Genomic DNA, 17,047 nt, shown 5'->3' on the forward strand with positions numbered 1-17,047 from the left:
GCTGGTGAGGAGGTAGAAGTGGATGAGAAGGAGCAGAAGGAACAGCAGGAGGAAGAGGCAGCACCAGAGCAGGAAAAGAAGGAGGAAGAGACCAAAGATGAGCAGAAAGTTGAACAGGAGAAGCCAGAGCCTGATTTTCTCCTCTCTCTCAAAGATGAGTTTATCTGTAATATATCATGTACTGTTTATCTTATGTTGACGGTTTAGATCCAATGTGTCAAACACAAGGCCCGCAGGCCAAGTGAGGCCTGTGACACAGGCCTATTCGGCATGCAAAATGATTTACATTTTCTATAATTATTAGCCTGTTTCACTCTGAGATGCACTACAATCCCAGCATGCACTGCAACATAGTGTGCAATCTGACCCCATTCCCCCAACAACAATCGATGGGTCAGCGGTTACACAAAAAGAAAAGATTCCTGGTGTGTAGTTCAAGCAAATAGGCAGTTAGAAAAAAACTACCTAACTATTAACTTTTATTTATAATTATTTAATTTGATTTATTTTAATTATTTTAAGTATTCAGTGCCTATTTTGCTGTTGAGGTTTTGAACAAACAGTGGCCCATCTCAAGTGAGATTTTTTGACATGGCCCATTTAGTGTTTGAGTTTGACAACCCTGGTTTAGGTGGTCGACCAGGATTGAATGGCTGTTAGGGGTTTTTTCCACTTATTCTGCTTTGTTCTTCTTCTTCGTTAACCAAAACTGTCCTATATGGATTTCTGATATACAGTAACGTATGGGTTTCACATATATAACATATGATAGCATTTATTGATTTCCCTTATATCCAACATGTATTAGTCACATATGGACATACATGCCATTTTCAGATATGAGACATATATTTCAGCCATATCACCATGTAAAAATCATCACTATATAGATGACATATATTACTAATTTGTGCTAACTGCATATATATATATACATATACATGTATGCCTGACCGTAACTATATGTGGCTATATGGCCATATGTCAGATTTCTTTATGGGGTGTATGTGGTAGCCTTAACCTCAATACAAAACCTGGTGCTACTTTAAGAGATTATTAAAAATGTAACATCTGCAGATTATCTGTAGTGGCCTATACGGCACTAAACAAATAACATGAGAAAGAGAAACATGCATCCAGGCAAAAGAAGTATTGAGGAACCTTTATCTTCCTACTTGCCATCTTGCCTATGAGCCTTTTCACTTTAAGCCAATTAAGATTATACACTGCATAATAGCTTCGAGGCATTTTATGCCACTAAAGTGAAGAATGAAATGACTGTGGATGCTGCACCTGATTAGTGGCTACAGGTTTTCAATTAAGATGTCAAGACAGCGCGATTAAAACGCCTCTCTATCTCATGCTCTGCCGTCATTTCTATTATTCCTCTTACCGTGTGAAGCAGTCTCAGCTGAGCATTTATTCAGAGGTGCTACATAATGGATGGAGCCGGTTTGATCCAATTTCCCGGAAAATAGGATCTTCTAATTCAAAGCTCGCCTGCTAGGCAGTCCCTGTACCTGCTCCAGCAATTCCAGCATTTAACACTGCGCCTGATCTAAAGGGCCTTTTTGGATTTATCGCGACTGCAGTTTATAGCTGGAGAACATTTTTAAGTTGCGAGCTGTTTGTACTATCAGCAACGCTCCTCAGAGGAAAAGGGCATTCATCCTGCCAAGTGCTTATGTGAAGCTTTGAGGAGACGCACCTTTTGACATTTGAGAGAACTCCCTACAGCAGTGTCTGATCACCTGCTCAAGAAGTACAGCATTGCCTCTGGAGCTAGAAATAGAAAATGTCTACTTGTTTCCTTCTGCTATGCCTGAAAGCTGTAAGTAGCTAACACATGTTTGGGCTGCTTTTGTCTTCTGAAAATCTTTAGGGTGATGCCTTTTTAGGTTCTAGGTTCTAGGGTTAACCAAGCAAGTATGAGTTACAAAATCCAAAGTTCTGGGTAATTAACCCTTGTGTGATGTTTGGGTCTGTGGGACCCGTTTTTAATGTTTACCAAAAGAAAAATGATGCCATTTTTTATTATTTTAACCTCAAACTCATTTTCTGTGAAGAACCTATAAACGAATATATTTTCATTGATTTCACACTGTGCACCCCCTACACATTTACATTACACATGTGGTGTTCGGGTGCACTGGACCTGCGGAAATGTGTCCTGTGTCCCTTCACTCTGTCCACCTCTATATGGCTTGCTGGTGAGACCTAAAATCCAGAGAAGACAACACATACCAAGAAGCTTAGCTTCTGCAGCCATCCTGAGCAGGATTCAGGAGGAGGAGGCTGGTGTCCCTTCAGCCCACAGACCCACAGAACAACCATTTGCAGAAGCTCAAGGTAAGTGTGAGATGCTGTTGCATACGTTATGTCTGACTTTCTTACCTTGACCAACTATAATGTGTGTGAGTGTGTGTTTGTGTGTGTGTGTGTGTGTGTGTGAGAGTGAGAGAGAGAGAGAGAGAGAGAGAGCGAGAGAGAGAGAGAGAGAGAGAGAGAGAGAGACAGGCAGAGAAAGATGTGAAAATAAATCCTGATCAAAGTATTTTCATCATTCTATGTTGCAGCCAGTAGCAACAAAAAGAAGTGCTGTGAGGTGTTTGGACCCAGGATGGACAGAAGGACACAGCATGCATGCATCATGTGCAAGAAACACATATGCAACACAGAGTAAAACAGTAAAACACAGTAAAACTTTGCCCCTCATGTGTTGTATAGGCTGGCATGAGTAGACTATGTGTTCAATGTGGCTGGTGTCTTGTATGTTTGTGACCTGCAAACATTGGCTGAGTAACAAAAACATGAACACTACACAAGGGTTAATTTGTGGAAACATGACAGAAATTACAAAGAAATGACTAACATGTTCTAGGTATTTAACAGAAAAACCACATAGCAATACATTTATTAAAAAATGAAGGTTCCCAAAACGGTTCTCCGGTGCATTGCCATATGAAAACCACTTTAGCTTCCCTAAGGTACCTTTTGGAATGTGAAAAAAACATTATTATAAATGGGATGTTCAAAGGGTCTCCATGATCTAAAGGGTTTGTGCTTATTAAAGGTTAATATGTTTAAGCTAAAAATCATAAATGACCAATATTGGGGTAGTTACTCAAAAAAGTAATCTATTACAAATTACTATTTACTTCTCTCATACTGTAATAGAATTACTTTACTTAGAATTTCCTAGAAAAAAAAAACAACGTCCTTATCACTTATTACTTTACTTCTATGGTATGCAGAAAATCAACTTTATTTAGAAACATATAGCCAATCACAATAAATGTTACTATAAAACCTGTCACTATCCCTACCTTTAACATTAATTTGGCTAATTATATTGAAAACCTAGAAACTAACCAGTAGAAACAGTTCTAAAACAGCTGCCTCAACATAAAATCATGAATAAAATTTAAAGCTTGCAGAGCTGTTTCTGAATAATTCAGGTGAGGTTGAGTCTCACTCTTCCCCAGCACATGTATTATTATCCATCAGTTTCATATTAGGAAGATCAGATGATTTGACAGTTTACAGTAGTGGAGAGTTTTTAGTAGTAGTCCTCACACTGCACTGGTCACATTCACAAACAAACTCATGCTGTTGCATAGAAGGACCCACATGGCTAATCTGCAGCAGTAGTTTGAACCTGTGGTGATTTTTATTTGTGTTTTAGAGTGCAAATTTTCATTACAGTATATAGACATTTAACCAAAGCAATCATTTTAAATATGACAAATATTGCAAAGGCAAAGCATCAAAAATATGTAAATATTAAATCAAGCTCAGTGATTGGTCAAAATATAGAAACAAGTAAAAGCGTTTCTCTTTTTGATCATGAAATCTCAGCATTTTTTGTGTGTGTTTTGGTCATACAGTCAAGTGAAATATGAAAGGCTACATTGATTACATTGTCGCATGCCCTTCAAAGGCTAGGAACCCCTGATCTATATAGAGGAAACGTATGTTTTAAATGAATCAAATGCATAATGTGCTCTTATAGACACATGAATAAAGCAAGTAGCGTAATTCTACTAATACTAAGTAAAGAACTATAATGTGATTACAAGAATTAAACTGTAATGAGTTACATTACACCATTACAGGAAAAAGTAATGCCATTACCACTCCTTTGTATCTCATTACCCCCCAACACTTCAAATAACCCTCATTTTTAAGAGTATGGCTCATAATTGCAAAGTAAACATACACTAAATCTCATTATACAACAGTTACTTCCGGCCATGCAAGCTGATTGGTTGAGAAGCGTTCTAATTGTGCTGTTATTTCACCATAATATCACAGGTTTTTCACAAACACTGTATCACTCCGCTGAGATGCCGTTGCTAAGCAACGACTTTGATAGGAGACGCTCAAGCTATTTGAATGTTTTTATATCTTACTTTGTGCAGAAACAGAAAATGGATACTTTTAAGATCACATTTGACCGACAGCCGATTTGGTCAGACTCTGAAGATGAGATTACACTAAATTCCCAAACTGTCAGTTCGTCTGTGTGGAGCTGGAGAACGAACTGCCGGCTGTGCAGCGAGTGAGCGGTGCTCGTTACTCTGACGTAGCAACAAGCTGCTTGTTAAGGAACTATAATTTGGCGGAAGGAATTGCTGACATTAAAACATATTAAAGGATACTTTCACGGCCCAGTTTATTAATTTCTTACTTTATTTATTTAACTTTTTTTTTGTATAAAAGCAATAGAACACTCAAGGTCGTGTGTTATCATGAATAACATCACAGCTGTGATCATCACAGCCGTTATGTTATTTGCAACAACACACGACCTCGAGTGCTGCATTGCTGAATTGTAACGCCACATGTCTAAACAGCAAAGTAAGGAAGAGCATGGCACAAACTAACGTAGGGTAAAATGTCACAGAGATAGCCGATGTAGCTAAGCAGGTAAAAGAGCTTTTGGACACCTTCTTGAATTACCACAGCAACATCAACTGTGAATATTTACAGTAATTGGACAGACATTTCTTGAGATTCACCCAAAGACTATTTTTATGCTATAAAGGTTTTCATTAAGTGTTTTTCAATTCTGTCACAGAAGTCACAGAATTCACACCTGTATTATTTTAATCTTTTTTTGAAGCATGTCAATAACTCACAGTGAAATCCAGCCATGCTAAAGTGCAGCCTCCACATGGTGGGGTTAGTTTGAATAGTGTTTATAAATACAAAACTTTCTATAGATGTCATGTAGATAAAATATATTTAAATTTCATCATGCTGTTCTATTTTATGGTCAAATCAATGTAAAGGTTACAGGCATGACTGTGTGTGTGTGTGTATAAGTAAGTGATGGTAGGAATGCATGTTTATTTTATTTTTATATATTTTTTTATTGTATTTTATATTTCTTTAATTTTATTTTATTTTATTTACTATATGTAAATGTCTGTCTGATACTGTGCACTGTGAGCTCCTGTAACCAAAACCAAATTCTTTGTATGTGTAAGCATACCTGGCCAATAAAGCTTGATTCTGATTCTGATTCTGAAATACAAAGTTGCCACAGTCTCTTTCACTGATCATATTTATTTTAATGCATACATATTTTTATGTATTGTGGTTGAAAAGATCATTTGGTTCAAATAACACAGAACTGTATTGAATTAATTGTGTTTTTCATTAACACAGACTTTCAGCCCCTCAGTCTGCTACAGTTAACCCCACCAATGGGGCAAGTTGTAACATTTGTTTTTTACATTTTACATTTACAGTTTACATTTTAATGTTTAGCAGAGATGTGTAGTTTGCTTGTATGAAAAAATTATGAATGTTGCTCAAATACTTTTTAAACTATTTAGCAAAAAAAAAAAAGGTTAGGTTATGCAATTAATAATTTCACAGTTGATTCTAATATTCCAAAACATAATGCAACTCAGTCACCACAGTCAGATTGATGCATCAATGCATTTTTTACATTCCTACCAATGACACATCTGCACTGCACTTTAACACTCCAGTGGCATTCTTTATGCAGAAAAATTCATGATTGAAAGTCACCTAGCAGAACCTTTGGCATTCATTCATCCAGCTCCAGCTTAGAGCAGTCACATTTGAATCTTATGATGTCTTTCCTTCCATTCGGTGCTTATGGCACTGCTACAAATTGCTAGCAGTGTGTTGTGTCGATGGTTCAGTGAACCAACTGCCACGTTAAGGGAATACTTCAGCGTTTTCCAACCTAATCTCTATCTGCCTCATCTGTATAGCGCCATTGATTACAGCGAATTATCATTTCCGTGCTTTTTCCTGATACGCATTAAAAGAACAGAAAACCCACCGACTCAAAACTCACTTATAACAGAAACCAATACACAATTGCTGAGTTCTGTGAAGCATTAGAAATACATGACTGTATAAGGCAAATTTAAAACTGCAACTATAACACCAACAAGTCTTAAAATGAGAAAGATGTGCCTGAATGTCTGAATCTGTTCTTTTGAAGTCCAGCACTGTATCAACGCAGTAAAAAATAGTTCCAATTACTTTCACTTCTCACAAGATACAAGCAGTATTTCCAGGCAGAAAAATTCATGAGAGTTGCCTTTCACCCATCTCTGGTTTAGCAGTCACATTCTTATCTTATGATATTGACTTCTCATCCACTCAATGCTTTTGTCACTGGCCTCCAGTGTCACATATGGCCTGCAATTGTTTGGCTCAATGGTGGAGACCAAGGAAATGGTAAAACAGCAGGAGGGAGAAAGGTGCATGTAATGACCACACAAGGAGGCTGGAAGTCATTGCCAGGAGTATTTATTCCAGACAAAAAGAAGGCAAAGGCAGACAGACTTGAATGAAAACACAGGAAGCACTGAGACACTGCTGGTTGTATTTGTTCATACAGATACATTTATTTGCATTTATAAGTATACAAACCAAGAATGGGTGTGAATTAAAGAAAATATCAGAGTGGGAGGTGGGGTTTAACTGTTAAATGTAGAGCCCAAATAGTAGAAATCTTGTCTGGTACCAAAAAAAGCATGAGGCGTAGCTATGGAGTGGCCTAGGGGAGTCCTGGCCCTCTCACTTGGACATCAGACCCAGATTTATAAAAGCTCAAAGGATGCCAATGTAAATGTTATGAAATGTAATTCGCCTTTTGCTTGAGTTCTTACGTCCTTGTGCTTTTTTTCCACTTTAACCCTTTAAATGTCCTGGGCCCACCGGCAGGCCCAAAGTTTTTTTTTCTATGCCCCAAGAATAGCTTAATCAGTTAGCACTGTTGTCCACATAATTACTGATTATTAAGCCTTAGTAGGTAATAAATCTGGGATTTTATGGGGTCAAACAAGTAAACACGACCACCAAATTTTTTTTATCACGACCTTTTGACATTTTTTTAACAGCACCACGAAAAAAACACAGCATTATCTTGCTGTTGTCGTCAGTATGCACACATCAATAATTGTCATTATTATTGACATCATATATCTTCTTTAAACTTGCTCTGATTCGTGCTGCCAGCTAGCTTTTCGGGCTAACCAGCTCTGTATTTGAATCGATGTTATTATATTAGGCTAAAGTAAACTAATTTAGGAGAATTCCACACATTTTTAACATTTAAAATGTACAAAGTTAACGAAGTAAAGAAGAATAGAAATTAGAAACATGAGTAAAACATGATTAAAACAATCAATTTTAAAAGAATCATTCAAATTTAAAATCTAAATGAAATTATGTTAACAAAGTGCCATTACAGAAGAGAAGTGCAATAGAGCTAATGGTGTTTTAAACAGAGCTGAAACCTGCTTAAATAGGAACGTTTTCAGGCTGGATTTAAAAGTGTCTAGTGTCGGGGCTCTTCTAATACTCACTGTCAACTGGTTCTATTTAAGATCAGCATAGTGGCTAAATGCTGCTTCTCCATGTTTAGTCTTTAACTTCAGCAGGACTAACTGACCAGTTCCTAATTACCGGAGAGTTCTGCTCGACTCATATCACTGCAGCATATGAAATAAATATGCTGGTCCTGCACCACTGAGCAAGTTATAGACCAGTAATAGTATCTTAAAGTCTATTCTGCAACACACTGGTAGTCATTGTAAGAATTTAAGAATGGGGTTGATGTGTTTCCTTCTTTTAATCCTAGTGAGACTCTGGCAGCTGCATTCTAAATGATCTGAAGCTGTTTGATCGCCTTTCTTGGGAGTTCAGTTAGGAGAACATTACAGTGATCAATTCTGATAGAAATAAAGGCGTGGATGAGTTTTTCCAGGTCTGGTCTGGTCAGAAAAATCTCTGATCTTGTTGATGTTCTAAATGTAATAAAATGCTTATTTAGTAACTGCTTTGACACGACTGCTAAAACAGAGATCAGAGTCCATCAGTACACCAAGATTACGTACTAGTTCTTTTAGGGCTCTTGAATCCAGACAGGCTGTGCCTCTTGTTTCTATTCCCAAATAAAATAATCTCTTTTTTTTTATCTTTATTCAACTGCAGAAAGTTTTGTCCCATCAAGTTAGTGATGTGCTCAAGGCACTTACAAAGTGAGTCAAGGGGACCATAGTTGTTTAGGAAAAGGCCAAATAAATCTGAGCATCATCTGTATAGCTGTGGTAAGATATCCCATAGTCTTGTAGGATTTAGCCAAGAGGAAGCATGTATAACATAAATAAGAGTGGCCCAAAATTTGAACCCTGGGAGACACCACAGGACAATGGCACTCTCTCAGAAACATTATTTTCTATTTCAACAAAGTAGTTCCTCACTTGCAAGTATGAACCAAACCATTTTAGGACAGTTCCTGAGAGACCAACCCAGTTCTCAAGTCTATCTATGAGAATTTTACGGCCAATGGCATCAAAGGCAGCACTGAGATCCAGCAGTGGTAGAGCAGATATTTTTCCAGCATCAGTCTCAGTACTATGATTAGATGATTAGGCTGAAATCCTGACCGAAATCTGTCAAGATAGCTATTTAAGGACAGAAAGCTAAGAAGTCGCTTGAAGATGATTTTTTAACCAAAATATCTTTGTGTGATGATGGAGAGAAAATGGGCTTTTTGGTGGATATAGATGTATTAATGGCTTGTCCGTGTTAAAAAGTATGCAAACTTACTTCACTTGTGGGCACAACAATCACCAGGGACCTGAAGTGGGACGGCAACATCAGCTCCATCACCAAGAGAGCCCAGCAGATGTACTTCCAGTGTCAGCTGAGGAAGTTCAACCTGCCCCAGGAGCTGATGGTGCGGTTCTACACAGCCATCATAGAGTCTGTCATCACCACGTCCATCACAGTGTGGGGCAGCTCAGCCACCAAGCATGACCTCCACAGAGTGCAGCGCGTCATCAGGTCTGCAGAGAGGACAACTGGGGTTAAGTTGCCCAGATTGCTGGAACTGCATGCCTCCAGAACCAGGAAGCGTGCAGAGAAGATCTCCACTGACTCGTTCCACCCCGGACACCACCTGTTCCAGCTCCTTCCCTCAGACCGGCGCTTCAGCCAGATGAGGATCAGGACATCCAGGCTACAAAGGAGCTTCTTCCCACAAGCCATCACTCTTGAACAGTTAAAATATTACACATTAAGATATTCCGGCTTCTAAACTGCGCTTCTAAATATACTGGTATATAGTATCAAACTCAACTCCATCCTCTGAAACCACCGTCACAGACCAGTGCTTATTTTAGCATCTTACTTACCTGCCATATTACCCCGCTTATCTGACTGTCACCTCACTGATCTCTTTCTTTGTCACTATACACCCTTTAACTGCTGCTGCACTCAGCACTTTAACTTTAGACCCATACTTTGCACAATGTAAAGGTTACAGGTATGGCTGTGTGTGTGTGTGTGTGTGTGTATGAGTGAGGGATGGTAGGAATGCATGTTTTATTTTATTTTATTGTATTGTATTTTATTTTAATGTATTGTATTTTGCTGTATTTTATTTTATATTTATTTTATTCACTACATGTAAATGTCTGTCTGATACTGTGCACTGTGAGCTCCTGTAATTCATCTTTAGCTGAACAGACTATTTTGTACACAGTTCCAGTGGCAGGAAGCCAGTTCTATTTCCCAAAAATATGCTCAAAGCTTTGAGTGCTCTGAAGTGGTTACCACTTCAAATTTAAAATGCACTCCTTTACCCCTGCTCTCATTAAAAAAAAATGTAAATGTATTGATGCAGCTTCCTTGGGACCCATTGTCCCCTCACACTGCGGCCTACTAGGAGATGGCATACAACAGTTCGGAAATTACTAGTGATCAACGTATGTAGCAAAGCAGTAAAGAAAATAAAGTTCAGTACTCTGGAAAATAAACGACAAAAAGGGTCTTCAACGCTTTGTCCCTTATATTTACTGCTAGTGCTGTAAAAGGTAGGCCTACGTGGATTATTAGCCCTTACCCACCGTGGTATGCTGTCAGTTGTAATAGACTACACAGTTAAGAGTGAGTACAGCAATTTTGTTGTTTTTCTCTCTAGTTACATTAGATACAATGCAGTAGGTTAATTGTAGCAGTGTATATTGAGCATAATGCTTCCTAGTTGCCCCCACAACCTGTAACCAGGCCCATCTAAATGGAAATTCTGGCTATGCCACTGATCCATGGACTGATAATTCAAAATTACCTTCCTTTTCTGATGTAATATTTCAGCATTTCTTTATTATTCTCATTCTTTTACCATTTTTTTTTTTTGGTGCGCATTTCATTCCCTCTGTCTTTTGGCATGTACGTCATTGTTTATGCATGAGCACTAAGCAACATTTTTTGGCTGTTGCCCTGATCACTGACTTAAAGATGGTGCCATTAGCCTGTCAGCCTTGTTAAAATGTCAGTTCTCTGAATTACTAGCACAGTCACAAAAAAAAAAATTAATGCACTAGGTCAAATTAATAAAGATGGTGGGATCCAGGACTTATGGATGCAGATAAGCCTCTGAGCAAATTAATAAGTTCTATGGCTAATGACTCTTTCCAGGTCCTGTAGTGCTGCCATGGAAATGGGAGTGGTATGGGTTGCTAATAAGTGGTGCTTATTTCCTATTCATCATTTCTTCCCCTCAGCATGGTCTGCAGGCATCTTCATTGATTCATTCATTAATTCCTATTCATAAACTTGGGGAAGAAAACGCAAATTAAATTACACAAAGATGTGTTGAATTCATCAATGTGGCCAGGGCAATAATTAAGAAGTTAAAACAACCAGAGCGGTAGTGAACCTGCCTGGAAGAGGGTGTATGTGTATTTTGTCTCTACTCTCATTATATGGCGCATGGTTAGAGAAGCTACAAATTTCTCCAATTATCACAGTTGGTGATTTAAAATGATAGTATTTTGGGGTCACCAAGTTCCAAAACTACAATTAAATAGCACTGCAATTGCAATGGACTATTTGTAAAGTCTTTTTTTTTTTTCATCTAACAACAAACGTACATTCACTAGACATTACTGGAACTGGCTTCTATGGTCAGATGACACAAAAGTCAATGAGCTTTTTAGCAACAAACACTTAATGTGAGCTTATCAAAAAGAGGGATGGTTATGCAGAAAACCACCCCATTCCCTCTGTTAAGTGTGGTGAAGGATCTGTGGTGTTTTAGGGCTTTTTTTCCTTGAAAGACTCCAAGAACCTCATTTGGATACATGATGTCATGGACTCTATAAAGTATCGGGAGAGTTTAAAAAAATCTGGCTGCATCTGCCAAAAAGCTAAAACTGGATTGTGGTTGGATTTTATTGCAGGACAGTGATGCAAAACATATGTCTAAATCCAAACAAATATGTTTCAATATCCACAGAATGAAGTTCCTAACATGGCCATTGATCATACACTGATCAGCAATCAGCCATAATATTAAAACCACCTCTTTGTTTCTACACTCATTGTCAATTTTATCAGCTCCACTTACCATATAGCAGCACTTCAATAATAACAATAACAGACTGTAATCCATCTGTTTCTCTGCATACTTTGTTAGCCCCTTCAATGGTCAGCACTTGACAGCTACAGATTCTTTCAGACCCATAGTCCTGAGTTGTTTTTTCACAGTGGACAGATGGCCTGCAAAAAAAAAACAAACATAGACCAGCAAACCAGCATGTTGTCACTGTTGGAACAAAATTAAAAAAGTAACTTTCCAGGACTTTTCTGGTAAAAATTATCTTAACTTTCATCGTAAGTTAATGGAATAAAATTTTATTCTAAACCATGTTGGAGCATTTATATTGGTAAATTTCTTACAAAAATGGACCAGCTAAACCAGCATGGAATTTATGTTGGTCTAAGCTGTTTTGTTTTTTAAGCAGGATGTAGTTTTTTCTCATGTTTCTCAAGGTGAAAGCTTTAAGTACTGTTTGTCTGAGGAATTTCTACAAAACTTCTGGCATCTCTCACAGTGTGAATTCTAAAGACCCCGCTGAAAAAAGAAAAGACTGGCATGCTGGTGCTGGTGCATGACCATGCTGGGTGACCAGCACACCAGCATCCAAAACACCACATCACTACTGTCAGAACAAAATCTTCATTTTTGCTGTTTTTCTGTTTTCAACATAATTTGAAAATTCCTGTTACCCTTTATATTGTGTGTACATCTGGTTACATTGACTTACATGAAAAGTAAAGCATGTTTTTTCCTTCTCCTGTAAATAGAGATATTAGAGATAGAGAAGAGATATTCTGGTGAGCCATTATGCTGGTCTATGCTAGTTTTTCTAGCAAGGTAAAGCCTCTGAATTACCACAAAGCTTCTCTTTTACCAGTAAGGGTTCACAGCAAGTCATAGACATGTACAAAACAATGCTAATACCTGTCAAGTTGATACTGGGACAGATACTGAGGTTTAGATGTATTTTCACTAGCTAGGTTAGCCAACTTCAGCGTAATTGTTTGGCTAGGTAGCTATCTACCATTAGCTAACTTCAGCTCATTTGTTTAGCTAGGGAGCTATCTACTATTAGCCAACTTCAGCTCATTTGTTTGGCTAGGTAGCTAGCTACCGTTAGCCAACTTCAGCTCATTTGTTTAGCTAGGGAGCTATCTACCATTAGCCAACTTCAGCTCATTTGTTTAGCTAGGTAGCTATCTACCATTAGCCAACTTCAGCTCATTTGTTTGGCTAGGGAGCTATCTACCATTAGCCAACTTCAGATGTTAACAAAAAATGCTAAGGAGCTTAATTACAGCATGCGCAAGATACTATCAGCCATACGGAATTATAATTATGTGCTGGCTGAATAGTGTGGGCCTCTAAGCTCTGAAAGAAATCAACAACTACCAACTACATCTGAACATGCTGTAATATCAACAAGATCAGAGATTTTTCTGACCAGACCAGACCTGGAAAAACTATAAAGTATCGGGAGAGTTTAAAAAAATCTGGCTGCATCTGCCAAAAAGCTAAAACTGGATTGTGGTTGGATTTTATTGCAGGACAGTGATGCAAAACATATGTCTAAATCCAAACAAAAATGTTTCAATATCCACAGAATGAAGTTCCTAACATGGCCATTGATCATACACTGATCAGCAATCAGCCATAATATTAAAACCACCTCTTTGTTTCTACACTCATTGTCAATTTTATCAGCTCCACTTACCATATAGCAGCACTTCAATAATAACAATAACAGACTGTAATCCATCTGTTTCTCTGCATACTTTGTTAGCCCCTTCAATGGTCAGCACTTGACAGCTACAGATTCTTTCAGACCCATAGTCCTGAGTTGTTTTTTCACAGTGGACAGATGGCCTGCAAAAAAAAACAAACATAGACCAGCAAACCAGCATGTTGTCACTGTTGGAACAAAATTAAAAAAGTAACTTTCCAGGACTTTTCTGGTAAAAATTATCTTAACTTTCATCGTAAGTTAATGGAATAAAATTTTATTCTAAACCATGTTGGAGCATTTATATTGGTAAATTTCTTACAAAAATGGACCAGCTAAACCAGCATGGAATTTATGTTGGTCTAAGCTGTTTTGTTTTTTAAGCAGGATGTAGTTTTTCTCATGTTTCTCAAGGTGAAAGCTTTAAGTACTGTTTGTCTGAGGAATTTCTCTTCACACAAAACTTCTGGCATCTCTCACAGTGTGAATTCTAAAGACCCCGCTGAAAAAAGAAAAGACTGGCATGCTGGTGCTGGTGCATGACCATGCTGGGTGACCAGCACACTAGCATCCAAAACACCACATCACTACTATTAGAACAAAATCCTGTATCTTCATTTTTGCTGTTTTTCTGTTTTCGACATGATTTGAAAATTCCTGTTACCCTTTATATTGTGTGTACATCTGGTTACACTGACTTGCATGAAAAGTAAATCATGTTTTTTCCTTCTCCTGTAAATAGAGATATTAGAGATAGAGTAGAGATATTCTGGTGAGCCATTGTGCTGGTCTATGCTAGTTTTTCTAGCAAGGTAAAGCCTCTGAATTACCACAAAGCTTCTCTTTTACCAGTAAGGGTTCACAGCAAGTCATAGACATGTACAAAACAATGCTAATACCTGTCAAGTTGATACTGGGACAGATACTGAGGTTTAGATGTATTTTCACTAGCTAGGTTAGCCAACTTCAGCGTAATTGTTTGGCTAGGTAGCTATCTACCATTAGCCAACTTCAGCTCATTTGTTTAGCTAGGGAGCTGTCTACCATTAGCCAACTTCAGCTCATTTGTTTAGCTAGGTAGCTATCTACCATTAGCCAACTTCAGCTCATTTGTTTAGCTAGGTAGCTATCTACCATTAGCCAACTTCAGCTCATTTGTTTAGCTAGGGAGCTATCTACCATTAGCCAACTTCAGCTCTTTTGTTTAGCTAGGTAGCTATCTACCATTAGCCAACTTCAGCTCATTTGTTTAGCTAGGGAGCTATCTACCATTAGCCAACTTCAGCTCTTTTGTTTAGCTAGGTAGCTATCTACCATTAGCCAACTTCAGCTCATTTGTTTGGCTAGGGAGCTATCTACCATTAGCCAACTTCAGCTCATTTGTTTGGCTAGGGAGCTATCTACCATTAGCCAACTTCAGCTCATTTGTTTAGCTTGGTAGCTATCTACCATTAACCAACTTCAGCTCATTTGTTTGGCTAGGGAGCTATCTACCATTAACCTGGAGCAAGAAAACTTAGCAAAGTTAGCATTAGTTTAATTAGCATTTGTTCCTTCATAGCCTAATGCCTGTCTAAAAAGTTAAATGCTAGTTAAAGATTTAGATATAGAAAGTAAGGTATGTGCAGCAATCTTGTTGGTGATTCATGAATTACTTTTGATGGCTGCTTTACTGTGACTACTAACCTATTAGCTGTAAATAGCCTGCTTAGCAGAAATAGGTCTAAATGCATCAGTCAAATTATAGTACTTTAGGGTACTTCTCAGCAGGGTGCCGAGTTTCATTTGACATTTTCTTGGAGGCAGTACAATCTATCTAAGGTGAGATTTTTTTAGTATCCTACATGTCTTCCTTATTTCAAAGGTTTTACTGAACTTTGTGGCCCCTTCTTACAAGTCTTGTGGTGACTTTTTTGTTTACTTCATATCATTTCACATTTTTTAGTCTTCATTATTTTGTGTACTGTGTATCTGCCCAGTAGGATCTTCTTTTTTGAAAATATGTAAGAAAAGTTATCAGTTAACATTGTGCCTGGGGTGGAAATTTGCATTTATTTTCAGGGTGAATAGAAAATGGAATGCATTAGTAGCCCATTTGAACTGATTTGTGCTTGAATTGAGCGAGAGAGATTTGCAGGCTTGAGAGAGATCAAGTCTATAATTTAGCCAAGCAGCGGCCCAACTGATCAATGCTGATTCCGTCCAGCGCTCTTCAGTGAAAGAAGACCAAAGTAATAATAAGATGACAATCGTGGCTTGCTGGTTACCTTTTGTCTCAGAAATCCCAATTACAGCCTTCTTGCTCTTCGCTTAGCATGAAGCAGCAGCCAATCATGCAATTTAACATTCCATTTTGTCATCAACGGCTGAAAGGGAGAAAGACATGCTGAGTCTATTCCATGTCAGGCAGTTCGCTGAGAGCTGCTCAGTACTGATTGTAACAACCCATTTGACTTGCTCTGTGATGTCAGTTACTGCAGCAACCACGGTCAAGAGGCTCTTTCTGTCCATGTCTGAGCATTAACGCCTTCTGTCTTGAGCAGTAACAATAATTAAAAGAGTGCAAGGAATACTTTCAGAGTCTGATGGTGAAGATGGTCAGTCCATTGTTCTGAGAACACCAGCAGCGTCTTTGTTTGATTTGCCAATGTTCTTCTTTTTTGTTTATTTCCTTTTCTCTGTAACAGCTTCTTGACAGCCACTCATCATTTCAGACTCATAGTGCTGTCATAGAGTTGTCTTCTCTCAGTAGAAGGATGGACAGAAACACCTGTGGATTTTTTCAGATCTGAAGTAAGAGTGGAACTTTTTCTCCTGTCTCTCCTCTCAAAGATGAAAGCTTTAGTTGCTTTTTATCTGATGGGGACAGGTTTGGTGGTCTACCAGCGCTTGAATGAAAGGTCTTAGATTTTTGCACTTTAGTCCACACTACTGGTCAAACATTTGATTATGTCTGCTGTTTTTATAATTATTAAAATCATAAGTATTTACAGAAAAAGGCAGTGCACAAAGAAGGTTCCTCATATTGCCTTAACACAAGCTTCAAACATAGATTTGGTAAATTTCTTTCTTAGTGCTCCTGTCACACTTCTGTGGTAATTATACAGCTGTCTTTAACAAATTGCACAATTACAAGTGCTTGACAGTCAAATTAGCTTAAATGGCAGTGGCTGTTTTTCAGTTGTTTTGAGCAATGACTGCCGAAATTGTTCATCAATGCAGTTAGTTCATATTTCTTTAGGATAGTGGTTCTCAGAGTCCCCAGGTGGTCCACAATTTTCCTCAATCCCTGTGCATTGTGAGCTGGGTTGGAGCAAAAATGTGAGGCCCTGAGAACAGGTTTGAGAACCACTGCTTTCAGCCTATGGAGCAAATAAGAAAACTAGTAATACCTAAATTAGCTGTAGATGCTACAAATACATAAGAAATAAAATAAATTGTAT

This window comes from Colossoma macropomum, unplaced genomic scaffold, assembly GCF_904425465.1.
Source record: "Colossoma macropomum unplaced genomic scaffold, Colossoma_macropomum, whole genome shotgun sequence".
Classification (NCBI taxonomy): domain Eukaryota; kingdom Metazoa; phylum Chordata; class Actinopteri; order Characiformes; family Serrasalmidae; genus Colossoma; species Colossoma macropomum.